General features: G+C 41.3%; 1 long non-coding RNA gene across 2 annotated transcripts in view; it reads left to right on the plus strand.

The window, feature by feature from the left end:
* LOC131920899 (uncharacterized) overlaps window positions 1-16,391 on the plus strand; it is a 129,166-nt gene that overhangs the window by 9,171 nt on the left and 103,604 nt on the right. Inside the window, exons 2-3 of one of the 2 annotated variants that reach the window (XR_009381790.1) lie at window positions 9,317-9,505; window positions 9,578-9,777. This is a non-coding gene — a long non-coding RNA (uncharacterized LOC131920899). Of the gene's footprint in view, window positions 1-9,316; window positions 9,506-9,577; window positions 9,778-16,391 lie in introns of those variants that run through there. The other variant, XR_009381791.1, reaches the window with a different exon arrangement.

The following is a 16,391-nucleotide window of genomic DNA, read 5'->3' on the forward strand; positions in this document are numbered from 1 at the left end:
GATGTGGCTTTCCCACCAGCATTAGCCATAAATGACCCTTTACAACCAAGTGTTGGGTCCCCTTGCTAAAAGTCAGCTGACCAAACTGTTTCTGGGCTCCCTGTGGTCTCAGTCTGTGTCTATTTTTATGCCACCACTACAGTGTTTTTCACTTGTGCTTTTACTTTTAGAAATATTTTGTTTTGTTTTGTTTATGTTGGGGTGGCCTAGGGAGATGACTCCTGAGGATGAGTATGCCCAGAACTCATATAAAATCCAAGATGTGGTGGTAAATGGGAGGCAGTGACAGGCAGATCTCTGGAAGATTGCGGACCAGTTAGTCCAGCCTACTTGGCCGAGTTCCAGGCCATTAAGAGACCCTGCCTCAAACAAAAGGTAGAAGGCGCCTGATGAATGACACCCAAGGTTATCCTCTGTCCTTGATATGCGCAGGCATGCACAGGAGCACCTGCACACAGGTAAGCATCCATACATGAATGTGCAAACACACACACACTGACCAATGAACATTTGTGCACTTCATGGTGTAGAGCAGATTTTGTGTGTATGTGTGTACGTTGTGGAATGGTATCTATCACCCCACATTCTGACGTTTTGTGCTGGTCTGTCTGGATGCCTGGATTCCCATTTTCTGTTGAGCTGACGTGAGCAGTCCTGAGACACTTTCACTTGTTCTCAGATCAGAATTTTTTATTTCTGGAATTAAAAGCCCAAATCTGTTGTATAAGGTGACTGCCCTCTTCAGTTCCTTTTTTATCATCCTACATTAGTGCTCTCTTGCTTTTTAAACAGCCAGTTTCTTTAAAGAGTTTAAACTGATGCATAATTGTGCATATGGGGTACAGTGTGATAACTTCATACATGTAGACAGTGTGTAAGGATCTCATCCTGATATTTATTTTTCTCTCTCTTCAACATTTACCATCTCTTTCTGTTGGAAACCTCCAGATTCCTCTTTTAGTTCCTATGGCTCTTCTTTTTTCTATTTCTATGTATGTATGTATGTATGTATGTATGTATGTATGTATGTATGTATGTATCTATCTATCTATCTATCTATCTATCTATCTATCTATCTACCTACCATCTATCTATTATCTATCATCTATCTATCTATCTATCTATCTATCTATCTATCTATCTATCTATCTATCTATCTATCTACCATCTATCTATCATCTATCATCTATCTATCTATCTATCTATCTATCTATCAATCATCTATCTATCTATCTATCTATCTATCTATCTATCTATGTGCTTTTCTTTGAGACAGGATCTCTCTATGTAGCTTTGACAGGTCAGGAACCTGCTATGTAGACCAGGCTGACTTCAAACATATAGAAATCCACCTGCCTCTGCCTCCCCAGTGCTGGGATTAAAGACATACACCACCATGCCTGGCTCTTGTGGCTTTTTAAAAGATAAACTTTATTGTATATACTTAAGGTTTATTTGTGACTTTTGTAGTAAATTCTCAAAGTGGTCTGTGTGAGCACACTCACTTCAGTGTGCTTACTCAGGATCAACAGCTTGCTCTCCTGGATCTCTTGATTTCCTCCTTCTCTGCCTCCCTCCCTTTCTCCCTCCTTCCCTCCTTCCCCTTTCCTTTGTTTCTTTCTTCTTTTCTTTATTTCTATTTATTTATTTATCAATTAATTAATTAATTAATTAATTAATTAATTAATTAATCTTGCTGTGTAGACCAGGCTGGCCTTGAACTCATCTTTTTTTTTTTTTTTGCCTCAGCTGGCACTCTTCTAGACCACTCCTTGGTGGTCTCTTGAAATTTCATGTGAATTTTCTCTCCCTTCCTCCCCTTTCCCCCTCTACTTACTTATTTTCTTTTGAGATAAGATCTGAATCTGTAACTCTGGCTGGCCTGGAACTTGCTATGTAAGTAGTAGGATTAAACCATTCTCTATGCCTGCTTCTAATTCTTCCTTTTTTGAAATAAAATCTTACAGTGTTACCTAGGCTGTCTTCAAATCCAAGGTGTGACTGATGTCTCATTCTCCCAAGTGCTGGTGTTCAAGTGTGTACCATCATTCTGGGCTTCAGACTTTCCTATTTTTCTAAAAAATGCTCTTGGGGGTAGGGGAAGCTGGAGAGATGGCTCAGTGGTTAAGAGTACTTCCTGTTCTTCCAGAGCATCCGTGTTTGGGTCTCAGCAGTCATGTTGGGTGGCTCACAACTGTCTGTAACTCTAGTTCCAGGGGGGTCACATGCCCTCTTTTTGCTTCCATTTGAATCCCAACACACTTAGCATATTCTCTCTCCCCCCTCTCTCTGTCTCTGTCTCTGTCTCTGTCTCTGTCTCTCTCTCTCTCTCTCTCTCTCTCTCTCTCTCTCTCTCACACACACACACACACACACACACACACACACACACACACGAAAAATGCCCTTGAAATGTTGCATTGAGCTTGTATATTGCTTTTAGCAGTATCATTATCTTAATGATATTAAATCTGGAAGTCCAGGAATGTAAGATGCCATTCCATTTTATTTGATTTCTTTCAGCAATGTATCATAAACATGTACAAACCTGATATTCCGCAGCACTTATTCTTTAGTATTTTATTTTTTGGAAATTATGACAAAATGCAAATAACCTTTACCATCTTATCCAGTTTTTAGTATTCAGTTAGTATTGCTAAATGTATTTATGTTGTGGTCTGGTCAGTCTTCAGCACTCACCATCTGATACAGCGAATTCTATGCTAGTTAAAGCACGTTTCCTTTTACTCCCTCCCCTGGGTCCATGGCAACTGCTCTTTCACTTTCTGTCTATGCAGGTGACACAGTGGGGACCCCATTGAATAGTACCCTAGAATACTTGTCTCTTCACGGATGCCGTATTTCATCTGGCATGCGTCTTAAGAATTCACTGATGTCTTAACATGTTAGAAGGCCATGTACCATATTTTATTTATCTTTTTATTCCAAATCGGTGGCTTTCGCATGCTGGCTGGTTAATCCTGCTCTACACTTGAGTATACAGCATATTAGGGTCCTAGGACTGCTCTGACAAAGCATTCTGACTGGGTGGCTTAAACAGTAGTAACTAATTTTCTCTTAGTTGTAGAGGCTCGATATCCAAGGCCAAGACACTGCAGGGCTGGTTTCTCCCGATGCTTTTCTATGTAGCTTGTAGATGACTATTTATTTTTCCTTTTCCTCCTCTTTTTTTTTTTTTTACCTCTCCCTTCTTCTCTCTTCTCTACTCCCTCCCTTCTGCCTCTTCTTCCCAAGAGAGGATTTTGTAGAGTACCAAGCTGGCTTGCTCTATGGATTAGTATGACTTGAACATCTAATTTTCCTGTCTCTACCTCCCAAGCTCTGGACTTACCACCACACCTAAGACTGGTTGGTTGGTTGGTTTGCTTTAGCTCCTGAGACAGGCTCTCTCACTGACACTGGAGGTCACCGTTTCTCAGGGAGACTGTATGGCTGGCAGTCTCCAGCAGTTTTGTCTCGGCCTCCACACAAATGCCGGGTACAGGTACACAAGACGATGCCCAGCTCGTATGTGGATGCCAGGGATCCATACACAGGTCCTGATGCTTGTACTGTGAGCACTCTCCCTATGGTACTGGCTCCCCACATAAAATATAACTTTTTAATATTGATTTGTATCCTATAACTTCTGTTCTTCAGATGGAACTGTGCAACCATGGGTTGGCAATGTAGCCTCAATGTGATCTCATGCTAATCTTGTGCCTCTGTCTCCAGAGTCCTAACATTGTGGGCATGCACCAATGTGCCCACTCTGTATGTCCTCCAACTTTGCTGAATGTCTATTTATCCTAGCAGATTTTACATGGGTTCTTCCACATGGAAGACTGCACCTTCTGTGACTAGAGATGATTTTACTTCTTTCATTCCGACTTGAACCCTGTTAATTTTTTTCTCTGACTGCTGCTTCTAGAGCTCCAGTGCAAAGCCCACCAGATGATGAGGCAGAAGTGGGCATGGATGACTTAATGAACAAGGAAAATCAGGCATATTTGGTTTTTAGTTTAGTTTTGGTTTGACTATTAAGCAAACTATTCTTTGCATGGAGTGTATGCTTTCATATGAGGATGCACTTGGCACTACTTTGGTTTGGATGTGATGCACAGGAGAAGGACTTTAGAAGGAATCGTATGGGACTGAAAGAAGGGAGTGGAGCAGAGAGTGTAGGAGGACATCTTCAGAGGAGACATTTAAAGAGAGGTGTGCTCAGGGGCAGCTGGGACCACCCCACCACTAGGAGGCAGTCCCTAGCTGTCTCAGGGCTAGACTGAATGTCTAAGCAGGATTCTTCACATTGTTAACAACTATAACAAACGTAATGGGAACTTTTGCAATTCAGGAGTCAACATGGAGGGAAACCAAATAGGTTAAGTTTGTAAGTTTTCCGTGGTGCTTGGCTTCTTTGGTATGTGTCCACGTGACTTACCATTCCTGTGTAAGGAATGAAAGAGAAAGCTACTCATGGTCCTGCTTGAGGAGCAAACTGGAGCATGGTCACCCTACTGCTAGACCCCTTCACACTTATACATGGCAAATGTACTGTGCACTTAAAATTGAGAATATTTAGTCACGATGGCATCTTGGTTAATTTCTGCAAAATGTTAAATGCTAAAACAATCTACAGATGCATTCTTAAGGTTGAGAAACTTAATATAAATAAACAGTGTGTACTTGAATATAGCTGTAGTTTTCAAAATTTACCTTTTATTCCTCTTTTATTACACAGAATTAAATTTGTGCATTAGGCTAGACTGGCCTTTAGACAGTTTGTTAGAATGAGTCAGAGTAATTCTTAAAGTGATGCAACGTTCTATGATGATTGATGAGTCTGTAGCTCACTTCTGTTTCCTGCTCTTTCTGAATCTTTCTAACAGCAGCTGGGATCACTTGGCGGACTGAGTTTCTGTAGTCAGCATGTCCTGTTAGAACTTCCCCCTGCACAGAAAGATGTATATGCTTCTTCTGTTACAGGTCTGTCCGCTCTGATGCTAACCAAAATTTTAGGAAATTCTGTCATAACATGTTAGTGAACTCCCATGACTCTAGTCCATACCCTTCTTAAACTTTAAGTAATTGGTTTATATTCTTAGCATCCGCCACTCAACTAGCCAGCAAAAACTTTTCATAGTTTTACCATCTGAAGGTGAAGTAACATTCGTATTCTTTGGCTGCTCTGTGGGCCCTTGACCTTCTAACCTGCGGGTGTTGCCTGAGGCCTGGACTCCCACCTCTTATTCCCTCTACATTCATTTTCCCCATGACATCATTCCTTTTGGTGGTGAGAGATTCAGCAATTACTTTTATGTTGACTTTCAAAGCTATCTATTCAGATTGATCACCTTGATTAATCAAATCTGAAACTTAATTTCTATGTCAAACTAACTTCCCTAATATAAATGAAGTCATTTCTGTCTGTCTGTCTTCTCTGTAAGTCAGAAGTCACAGTGTGACTACCAGTCTTTCTCCTTATTACTTTCTCCGGGAGACTCTGGGCTTTATTTTTCCATTACTTTAAATCCAGGCTCGTGTCCTTCAAGAACTGTCATTGTTCACCACCGTCTCCTCTGCTTCCCTCCAGGATCTAACCCACCTTCCTTAGCTAATCATCTTTGTCATGGTGAACACAGCGTGCTGATGCTACTCAGTTCCTGGCAAACACCGCTGAAGGTGAGCAATCCTGAGCCTTGCCTCACCGCCCAAGGATCCTAGGGTTGTTGCCTAATTGCGAAGGTTTTTTTCCTCAGGAGCAGTAGAAGATAACCATTTGCATACTTCTCCGGTTGTTTCTCCCATTGCTTTCTTCTCCTGACTACTCTGCAAATCCCTCTGATGACAGACAGATTATACCTCTTTGTGCTTCGGCATAATCAAATGCTAGGAATGTAGTAAAACCTAACTGATAAGTATTTTGTCTTTTAAATTTTTATTTTTTAAAATATTATCTATGGGCCGGGCGGTGGTGGCGCACACCTTTAATCCCAGCACTCGGGAGGCAGAGCCAGGCGGATCTCTGTGAGTTTGAGGCCAGCCTGGGCTACCAAGTGAGTTCCAGGAAAGGCGCAAAGCTACCCAGAGAAACCCTGTCTAGAAAAACCAAAAAAAAAAAAAATATTATCTATGTATGTGTGTGTGCTGGTGTGAGTTTTTATGTGCACCTGTGCGTGAAGGTACCCACAGAGGCCAGAGGGCACCCGATCCTCTGGAACTTGAGTTACAGTCAGTTGTAAGCCCTCCAGTGTGGGTGCTGGGAACCTAATCTAGGTTCTCTGCAAGAGCAGTAACTGGTCTTCAGCGCTCGGCCCTCTCTCCAGCCCTAACTTATCTTGTCTTAGTCATGCTGTGTTTTCCAATATTTACTGTAACTCTACTGTTCTTGAAGATGTTAAAATATAATTTTTATTCATGTCTATATGTGTGTGAGTGTAACTATGTGTACATGAATACAGGTGCCCGAAGAAGCCAGAAGCATCACATCACCTTGGCGCTGGAGTCACAGGTGTTTGTGAGTGCCTGGCATTCGAGCTAGGAACCAAAGTTGTATCCTATGCAAGAGCAGCAGGCAGCAATCACTGAGCTACCGCTCCAGCCCAACTGTGCTGGGTTTGTTTTTATTTAATTATGGCTTTGGCCAATCATGTTACACTAAATCAAATTCTTATTTTTAAAGAACAAAAGTTTGTAGGCCAGTTGTCCTTCATATCATTGAACTGAACACCTCACTTTTCTTTTAATTGAAAATAGATTTTTTTCATATGATATATATAATTTTTTTGTTTGTTTTTTCAAGACAGAGTTTCACTGTGCAGTTCTAGCTGTCCTGGAACTCAATCTGTAGACCAGGCTGGCCTCAGAAATCCACCTGCCTCTGCCTCCAAGTGCTGGGATTAAAAGTGCCCACCACCAATGCCTGGCTCATATGATGCATTCTCATCATGGTTTCCCCTCCTTCATCTCTCAGATCCTCCTCACCCCACCCCACCCTCACCTATCCAACTCTATGTCTTCTTTCTCTGTCTCTTTAGAAAATAAACAAAAAAAACCAGAATAGAATAAAACAGACAAAGAAAAAGAAAAAAAAACAGCAAAGAAAAAGCATGAGAAGCACATACACATAGAAAACCCATACAAACACAAAATCAGAAACTATAATATGTAAGCAAAAAGCTGGATGTGCAAAAAGGGCACACCTTTAATCTCAGCACTCAGGAGGTAGAGACGGACAGATCTCTATGAATTTAAAGCCAGCCTAGTCTTCATAGCAACTTACAGGACAGCCACAGCTACATAGTAGAGACCTTGTGTCACAAACACTGAAAAACATTTTATTTACATAACTTTGTGTATGTGCAATTTTTTTCTCACCTCTCATGGAGTGGGCCTTAAATCCAATCAGACAGTGGTTGGTTACTCCCACAACTTCTGTACCACTGTTGCACCCGTGTATCATGTAAGCAGGTCATCATTGTAGATGGAAGGATTTATACCTGGGTTAGTGTTTACCTTTCTCTTCTGGTAACATTCACAGTACCTTAGAAGGGATCATGAATACTACTAGTCCATAGGGATGAAGGCTCTAGGTGGGCACCAGCCCAACTTCTCCGTGTTCAATGAGGTATGTAGGTATTGTCTTCATCATTAGGGCCTTACCATCAGTTTGTGGAAAGCAACCTAAATAACCTTGGCAATAACTCGAGTTGTTTGGGGATTTCCATGGGGCCCCTTTGGCCAACAATTCAATTAGATGTAACCCATTTCCAGCCCTGGAGGTTTCATTTTGTGGCAAGAGATACCTAGTTAGAACTTTGTGTCACTATTAATTGGTGATTAATTCCATCCATCCATCCATCCATCCATCCATCCAGAAACTTCTACTGTAGTAGATTTTTATATGACTCTTCAGATGGACTTAGTTTTAGCTGTCCCTCCCCATATACCCTTCCTTCCCCCCTTTTCCATACCCCATTTTGTTTAATTCTCCAGTACCAGCCTCCCACATCTCTTTATATCTATTCTATTTCCCCTTCCTAGAGAGATACATCCCTCCCCCCTAGTCCCTACTCTGTATCTAACCTTTGTGGTTATATGGATTGTGGCATGCCTATCAGAGGCTTAAAAGCTAACTAATATCCATATAGAAGCAAATATATACCATATTTGTCTTTTGTATCTGAGTTACTTCACTTGGGATGATTTTTTTCTAACTCCATCCATTTACCTGTGAATTTCATTTTTAAAAAGTTGAGTAATATTCCACTGTAAATGTACCACATTTTCATTATCCATTCATCTGCTGACAGATGACTCTTATGAGTGGAGCAGCAATGAACATGGATGAACAGGAGTCTCTGTAGTAGAGTGTAGAACCCTTTGGGTATATGGCTAAGAGTGGTATAGATGGATCTTGAGGTAGAACTATTCGCAGCCTCCTGGGAAATGGCCATACTGATTTCCACAGTGACTGTACAAGTTAGCACACCCACCAGCAATGGAGGAGCGTTCCCCTTACCCCATATCCTCGCCAGCATGATCTGTCACTTGTTCTATTGATCTTGGCCATTCTGACTGGTGTAGGATGAAATCTCTTTTGCATTTCACTGTTGAACTTTTAAAAGCTCAGTCATTTGTGCTTCACATTTTGAGAACTCTCTGTTTAGATCTGTACGTCATTTTTAATTGGGTTACTTGTTTTCTTGAATTTTTTTTAGTTCTTTATAATATATTAGATATTAGCCCTCTATTGGATGTGTAGTTGGTAAAGATCTTTCCCATTCTGTAGCCTGCTGCTTTGTTCAAATGACAGTGTGCTTTGCCATTCAGAAGCTTTTCAGTTTCATAAGATCTCACTTATTAATTGTTCTTAGTTTGTGTGCTATCAGCATCCTGTTTGGAATGTTGTCTTCTGTACTTATGAGTTCCCCAGTTTTTCTTCTTCAGGTTCAGTGTATCTGGCTCTATGTTATGGTCTTTGATCCATTTAGAGTTGAGTTTTGTACAGGGTGATGAATATGGATCTATTTGCATTTTTCTACATGCCAAAATCCAGTTTAACCAGCACCATTTGTTGAACATACTGTCTTTTTTCCAGTGTGTATTTCTGGCTTCTTTATCAAACTTATTTTTTAAAATAAATGCTTTGTAGCATTTACTTTATATTCTAAAAATATGACTTATTTATACATCTAATAAATGATACAGTGCCTTTATCATGAGATTGTATCGTTACTTTTCATCTCTGTCACCAAAAATTCCTGTCACAACAACTTCAAAGGAGGACTTTTGTTTCTGTGTTTTGAGGCAGGGTCTCACTGTGGAGCTCTGGCTGTCCTGGAACTCACTATATGAAGACCAGGAGATCTGCTGTCCCTGCACCACCACACCTTGCTCAAAGAAGGATTTATTATTGTTCAGAGGTGACAGTACATCAGGACGTGAAGACCATGGCAAAGCACAGCCATTCATATCGTGATGGCCAGGAAGCAGACACAGGGTACTGGGTGCTGGGTGCTGGGTGCTGGGTACTGGGTACTGGGTAGTATTTCTCCTTTTTATTCTGTTCAAGCTCCAGTTCATGGGATGGTGCTGTCCACAGTTAGGGCTGGTCTCCTGGAAACATCCTCACAGAAAAGCCCAGAGTTGTGTCTCACCTACTCTAGATGCTTTTAAAGCCAATCAAATGAAAAATAAGTGAAAACAACTATCTTAGCAATTTATTCCTTTAGGAAACTGTCTTAATAAACACATTGGAATTTTTTGCATGTACATGTGGGTATGTTATACTTTATGTGTATGCATGTTTGCATGTGTGAGTACACCTGTGTGTGTATGCATGTGCACATATGTGCACAGGCTTGTGGAGGATGACAGTTGTTTTCTTTAATTGCTGTCCACTCTATGTATTGAAGCAGGATTGCTCACTCGAACCCGGAGCTTGCCTAGTTGGCTAGACTCAGTAGCCAGCTTGCTCTGGGCATCCTTTATCTCTCTCTTCCAAGTACTAGGATTACAGGTGGCTGCCTGTCCACACAGCTTGTACATGAGTGCAGGGAATCTAAACTTCTGTCTCCATGGTTGAAGGCAAATATCTACCTGCTGAGCCGTACGCCAGAACCAGAGTCCAATATTTCAAGATGGATGTGCTGAGTCATGACCACATGTGAAATTTCTAAACAAACCAGATGTAAACAGATCAGTAAACAAAGGCAGCAGGGACATGAGGCAGTATCATACCCAAGCTGACTGGAGTGTGTTGTAAAAAGCATGGGGAGTGCTATTTCTTTCTCAATAGTACAATTTTCTGGCATGGTGAAAAATTCTTGGCAAAATCCCAAACTGTATTCCTCCAAAATTCAGCACATATCACAGCTCTGCAAGATGATGCTGTACTTAGGTGTAGTATGGAGTTAGAATGTAGGCTTGTGTGATTATGAACATAGTTGTCCCTCATGTGCCTATACATGAGGAATTAAAAGTAATGGAGGCAGTTGTTGCTGTAATTATCCCACTTCCTGGCTACTTGTTTCCTGCCCAACAAGTATCTTGTAACTATAAATTCTCCCATCAAATTTCTAAAACAATTTAAAAATATGTACAAATTATTATTATTATTTTTACTTAGAAGACTGATCAATGCTAAAATTATTTTGTTGCTGGGTGTGGCATCACACATCTTTAATCCCAGCACTTGGTAGACAGAAGCAGGTGGATCTCTATGAGTTCAAAGACAGTCTAGTCTGTATGGCTAGTTCCAGAGCTATGTAAGGAGACCCTGTCTCAAAAAAAATTTTTTTTCCTAATGAAACCAACATTTCCCAGTTTTCCACATGTGTTACAGATAAAACTGAGGGAGGGAACATACTCTTAAGATCAAAGTAAAATTATTTTTCTTCTAGACTGCAAGTTTTTTATAGTCTTTTAATGTGTTAACGGGGCTTATCAACCTACTCAAAACGGATGTAGAATTTCTCTAGATTATTCTATAATGAAGTCCTTTGAAGATTGCTAAATTCCACTCAGCACTACTAAGTGTATTAGACGCAGTGGGGTGGACTTTGACGATAAGCGTAGCAATGCCTGTAATGCGCCTCATTTATGGTGGGAGCTCGGTAGCCCTTGGTCATCTTCATTTCAAGGTACATGCACCTTGTTACTTACAAGCTACAGACACCGCTGTTCTACCAGAATGCCATAGAACAATTCAGTACTGAACTTTGAAATTTAATGAATCTAAGCGAAGTTATGAAAAAATATGAAAAGCTTTACTCTATCATTGCGTTTGTTATCAACCTCTAAGTAGCCAGATGCAGGCCAGGGCCGGCCCTGGTGGAGTGGATCAACATTGGGTCTCTAAGTGGCCGGGGCAGGCATGGCCGGATGCAGGCGTGGCTGGATGCAGGCGTGGCCGGATGCAGGCGTGGCTGGATGCAGGCGTGGCCGGATGCTGGCTTGGCTTTCGCTGGTGGAACAGATCAACACTGGGTCTCCTTTGACTTAAAATCTGATGTGAATCCTTTCTCAAAATTTCATGTGGGACGGACAGAGAGCTCAGTGGTTAAAAGCACTGTCTGCCCTTCCACAGGTCCTGGGTCCGGTTCCTAGCACGTGCTTGGCAGCTCACACCTGTCCTTAGCTCCAGTTCCACTAGACCGATGATCTCTCTGGTCTCTGTGAGCACCAGGCATTATGTGGTGCACAGATATACATGTATGCATAACATCCATACAAATAAAGTAAATACAATTTAAAAAATTTAAAGTTATGAAGGAATTATGTATGATTTGGAGGAGACAATATTAAGTGCATAAATGTATCTTTTAAGAAATACCAACCTAAATTCTTTGGAGAAATGTCAAGCAAAACTGAAAGTCATGTGGAAAAGTCAAATAGGAGGAAATAAGTGAAGGACACAAATAAACCACACGTGTGGAAGTGTTCTGCAGATGGAAAGCCCAGAACCCTCTGCAGGACTGTGCAGAAGCACTCACTAACAGAACAGCGAGTCTGGCTTTTCCTTGACAAATACTGTAGTTTTGTAAATTACTCAATTGTTTTCACACATTGTGCAGAGCTACTTAATTTCAAACTGCCTGTGTAGGATGTTTAGTAATTATGCTAGAAGATGGAAAATATCATAGAAAAGAATGAAGACTTTAGGTTTTACTGAATAGTTGGAAACCCTTTCTTCATCAGTAACAGAAACAACATGGTTGAACCGAAAGTAAATGGCACTTGAATCTGATCCACTCCTGCTTTAAGAATACCACTAGCTTGGCTGGATAGGTCTCGGTTAGTATTTTCCTAGTTGCCCAAAGCCATGGGCTCATTCTTAGCACCACATAAAACCAGGCATGATGGTGCATGTCTTTAAACCCAGCAGGTGGGATGGAGGAAGGGGGATCAGAAGTTCCTTATTCTCAGTTACATAGTGAGTTTGGGGCCCGTCTGGGATTCATGAGCCCCTATCTAAAAATGTTAGCTCTGTTACCAAGACAAACTAATTTCCTTTTCCTTCTCTTCTCTTCTTTCCTTCCCCCCCCCCCCCCACTTCTTTCTTTTGGAAAAGGTCTTGCTCTATAGCCTGTCTGGTCTCAAACTTGTGGTTCTCCTGCCTCAGCATTCCAAGTATCTGGTATTATAGATAGACACTTGCCATCGTGATTAGCTGAATGACTGGTGGATATGTTTCACAGCATCTGGACAGCTCCAGAAGGGTGAGAAAAGACAATGAACAAATATTTTGGGTGACCCAAATAACAGTTGGTTTCTGTTGTAACTGGACTGAGCATGAGGAAAAAGACAGAAATGTTTTCCTTATAGGAGCACCTAGAAATGTCATCATCATAGTACTAACACCTAAAGGGAAGGGCTGGCTGACTTTAACAGCAGAGAAAACACAGATTGTCTGGGAAGAAAGTGCAAAGACTCGCGACAGCTCCCTGCTTCTCCCCAGTGGAAGAACCAGCGTGGGAGATGTACCTGAGAAGAGCAAGGTCATGATTCTCCCTGAGTTATGTGGAACATTTGAGTAAAAGCAGGTGCAGCTAAAATAATAACTATTTCTAAATATGCTTGTCCAAATTAGAAGTCGCATCTCCGAGGACTTTAAATCATGGCTGAACTGCCGTAGCAGAGCAAACCCCATGCTGCTGCTCAGCACCAACAACATGGTGAGGAGCATTGATGGGCAGGTACACACAAGCCATGTGTGTGAGTGCCTCAGGCCATCCACCCAGGCCAGGCTCAACAGACGCACAGCTTGTCTCTCCCAGGTGACAAAGAAGGGCTGAGTGTGTCCTCCAAAGGTCGTGAACACAGAGTGAACTTTATTCTCAAAGCAACAGTGTTAGGAGGAGCAGCCTAGGTACTGACAGGGTCTTGAGGGCTGGGAGAGCCGTTACTATCCCAGGAGTGGGCTATTGCTGAGGAAGGTATGAAAGGGAGTCTGGCCCAATTTCTTTCACTCTTTCTTACTTGCTTGTCCTATCTTCCTCCGTGAAATAACAACATAATTATGGGCCCCTCAAGATACGCAGGTCTTGGCTAGAAAGAGAGCCCAGCAGTTAAGAGCACTTGCTGTTTTTAGAGAGGACCTGAGTTTGGTTCTTATCACCCATACATAGCTCACCACTACCTATGACCACAGCTCCAAGAGGTCTGACACCCTCTTCTGGCCTCCAGGGTACCCACACTTGCATGATACACACATACATGATTAAAAATAAAATTTTCTAAACAAGTTTTAAGATGACATGTAATTAATCTTGGATTTCCTAGCCTCCAAAACAATAAAAAACAAAATTTCTGGTCCCTTCTCCTCCCTGTTTCCTCCCCGCCTCTTCCCATCTCTTCTCTTTCCTTTGAATGATGTGGTGAGAAAAAGAGATGGTAGGAAGAGCTTGAGGGTCCGATGCAGGTAAAGAAATCCGTGTGAACACTTGAGGCGGTTAGCAAGCCGGGACTGTGTAACGAGACCCTACCCAAACCACCACCGACAAAAACAAAATGACCACGAGCAAAGGAACCCAACCCACCCACTTTTCATATTTTGGCTTTTTGTAGAAAGTGAAAAAGATTTGTCTTTAGTATAGTTGGACTCTGGGTACCATTTAATACTGCCCCAAACTGGACTATTGTTACTATGACTATTATTCTTGTTTGATGAAACCATTTTGTAATGTAAGGTACCTTTTTTATCTATGGACTGTGAGGTGACCTAATCAGTTAGAAGTGAGAAGAGTCAATTTTGTAAAAATGGCTGAGGAAGAGCCATATGAAATACTTTAATTAAAACAAATAAACTGTGATTTTGATCGGAAAGTGCATAGCCTTTTTCTTTTGCATCTTTGAGGTGAGGCTATGATATGTAGCCTACTCTGGTCTTGAACTTGATTAATTTATTCCAGGATGTCCTCAAACTCTCTGTCCTCCTGATTTAGCTGTGCGTGCTGGGATTATAGGAGTGTATCATCATGCCCAGCAATAGCTTATTTTTGAAGACTGAATCCTCTAGGGAGTTATTTCAGAAGTCTGAAAGCATGACCAATGTGAAAGTGTTTAATTTGCTGAGGATTGTTACAGCTGTCTCTGTTGTTGTTTTTACTCTTTGCTTTTTACTTTTTTGACTTTTTTTGGGGGGAGGCCAAATAAATAAATAAGAATCTTACTCTTACTTATGAATGCCCAGCCTTAGCTTGGCTTGTTTATAGCCAGCTCTTGTTAAATTATCCTATCTACCTTTTGCCTCTGGGCTTTTACCTTTTCTATTTCTGTATGTCTTTTCTTTACTTCTTACTCCATGTCTGGCTGGGTGGCTGGGTGGCTGGGTGGCTGGCCCCTAGCATCCTCCTTCTCCTTTTCTTGCTCCTCTATCTCCTCCTTCCAGATTTCTCCTCCTATTTAGTCTCTCTGCCTGTCAGCCCTGCCTATCCTTTCTCCTGCTTTGCTAATTGGCTGTCCAGCTCTTTATAAGACCAATCAGTTGTTTTAGACAGGCAAAGTATCACAGCTTCACAGAGTTAAACATATGCAACACAAAAAAATGCAACACATCTTTGCATCATTAAAGCAAATGTTCCACAGCATAAACAAATGTTACATATCTTAAATTAATATCCCAGAACAGATGTCTATAATATGAGATATTTTATTTTGATTTGGAAGGAGTAAATAATTTGCATAACTATCATAATTCATGTATTATTAGTAGAAATTGTTTTAAAATTAAAACTTCCTGAGGCTGGACAGATAGTTCAATGGTTTAGAGTACTTGTTACTCTTGCAGAGGACCTGGGTTTAATTCCTAGCACCCACATAATGACCTATAACCATCCTAACTCCAATTCTAAGGGATCTGTTGTCCTCTTCTGACCTCCATGGGCACCAGGCTTACACATGGTGCACATACATACAAGCAGGTGAAACATTCATACACATAAAATTAATTAAAATTTAAAAAAAGACACCCCGAATTGGGCCTGTACAAATGGCTCCACAGGAAAAGGCATTCACCATCAAGACAGATGACCCGATTCAGTCCCTGAGTCCCACAGGATGGAAGGAGGAAATCACTTCTGCAAGGTGTCCTCCGACCTCTCCATGTGCGTCATGGACCTCTCCGTGTGCGTCATGGACCTCTCCATGTGCGTCATGGCATATGCATGCCCGCACACAATGCATCTTTAAAATGCAGTAAAAAACGTTAAATATACCATATGTGTAAATTTCTATCTTAAGACTGTGAAATTTAATATTAATTTCATTACTAGGGTGAGGGTATAACAAGTTTGCCATTTGGTATTATTAAATTATTGCCCATTTAAAATAGTCTTTTCTGGTTTTTTTGTTTATGATTTTTTTCTCTTGAGATGTGGTCTTGTTATGTTGACCAGGTTGGACTCAAGGGAGCCTCTGGACTGGGCCTGCAAGCAGCCAGGACACAGCGTGGGTCGCTAAGCTTATGTACGCTCATCTTAGGTACCTATTCTGCTCAGAAAATGTAAGTTTGAAGTGCTGACTAGGAAATTTGGAAACATTATTTTTAAGAAGAGTTTTTGACAGACAAATCGGCAGCACCGCCAGTTTTGCATCATTATTTTTGGCAAGATGACTTGTTGTAATGCCAAGACCGAGATATATGGTAGCTGGAGTTAGAGATGATCCAAAAATTCCTTCTCAAACTGCGATAAAGCTCACACTCACAGGAAATGGAGTGTATATCACAAGTAACTAGGTGTGTACACGGCGTGAAAACTGCCCTAATGAATCTGGGGAGCTTCTAATAAGGAGACAGAATCCTCGAACTGCTACAGATTTCAAGTTAATGAAACATTCAAAGCCTCGGTGTTCAGTCAGGTTTGAGTGGTAGCTAATAAACACAG

This window comes from Peromyscus eremicus, chromosome 10, assembly GCF_949786415.1.
Source record: "Peromyscus eremicus chromosome 10, PerEre_H2_v1, whole genome shotgun sequence".
NCBI lineage: Eukaryota > Metazoa > Chordata > Mammalia > Rodentia > Cricetidae > Peromyscus > Peromyscus eremicus.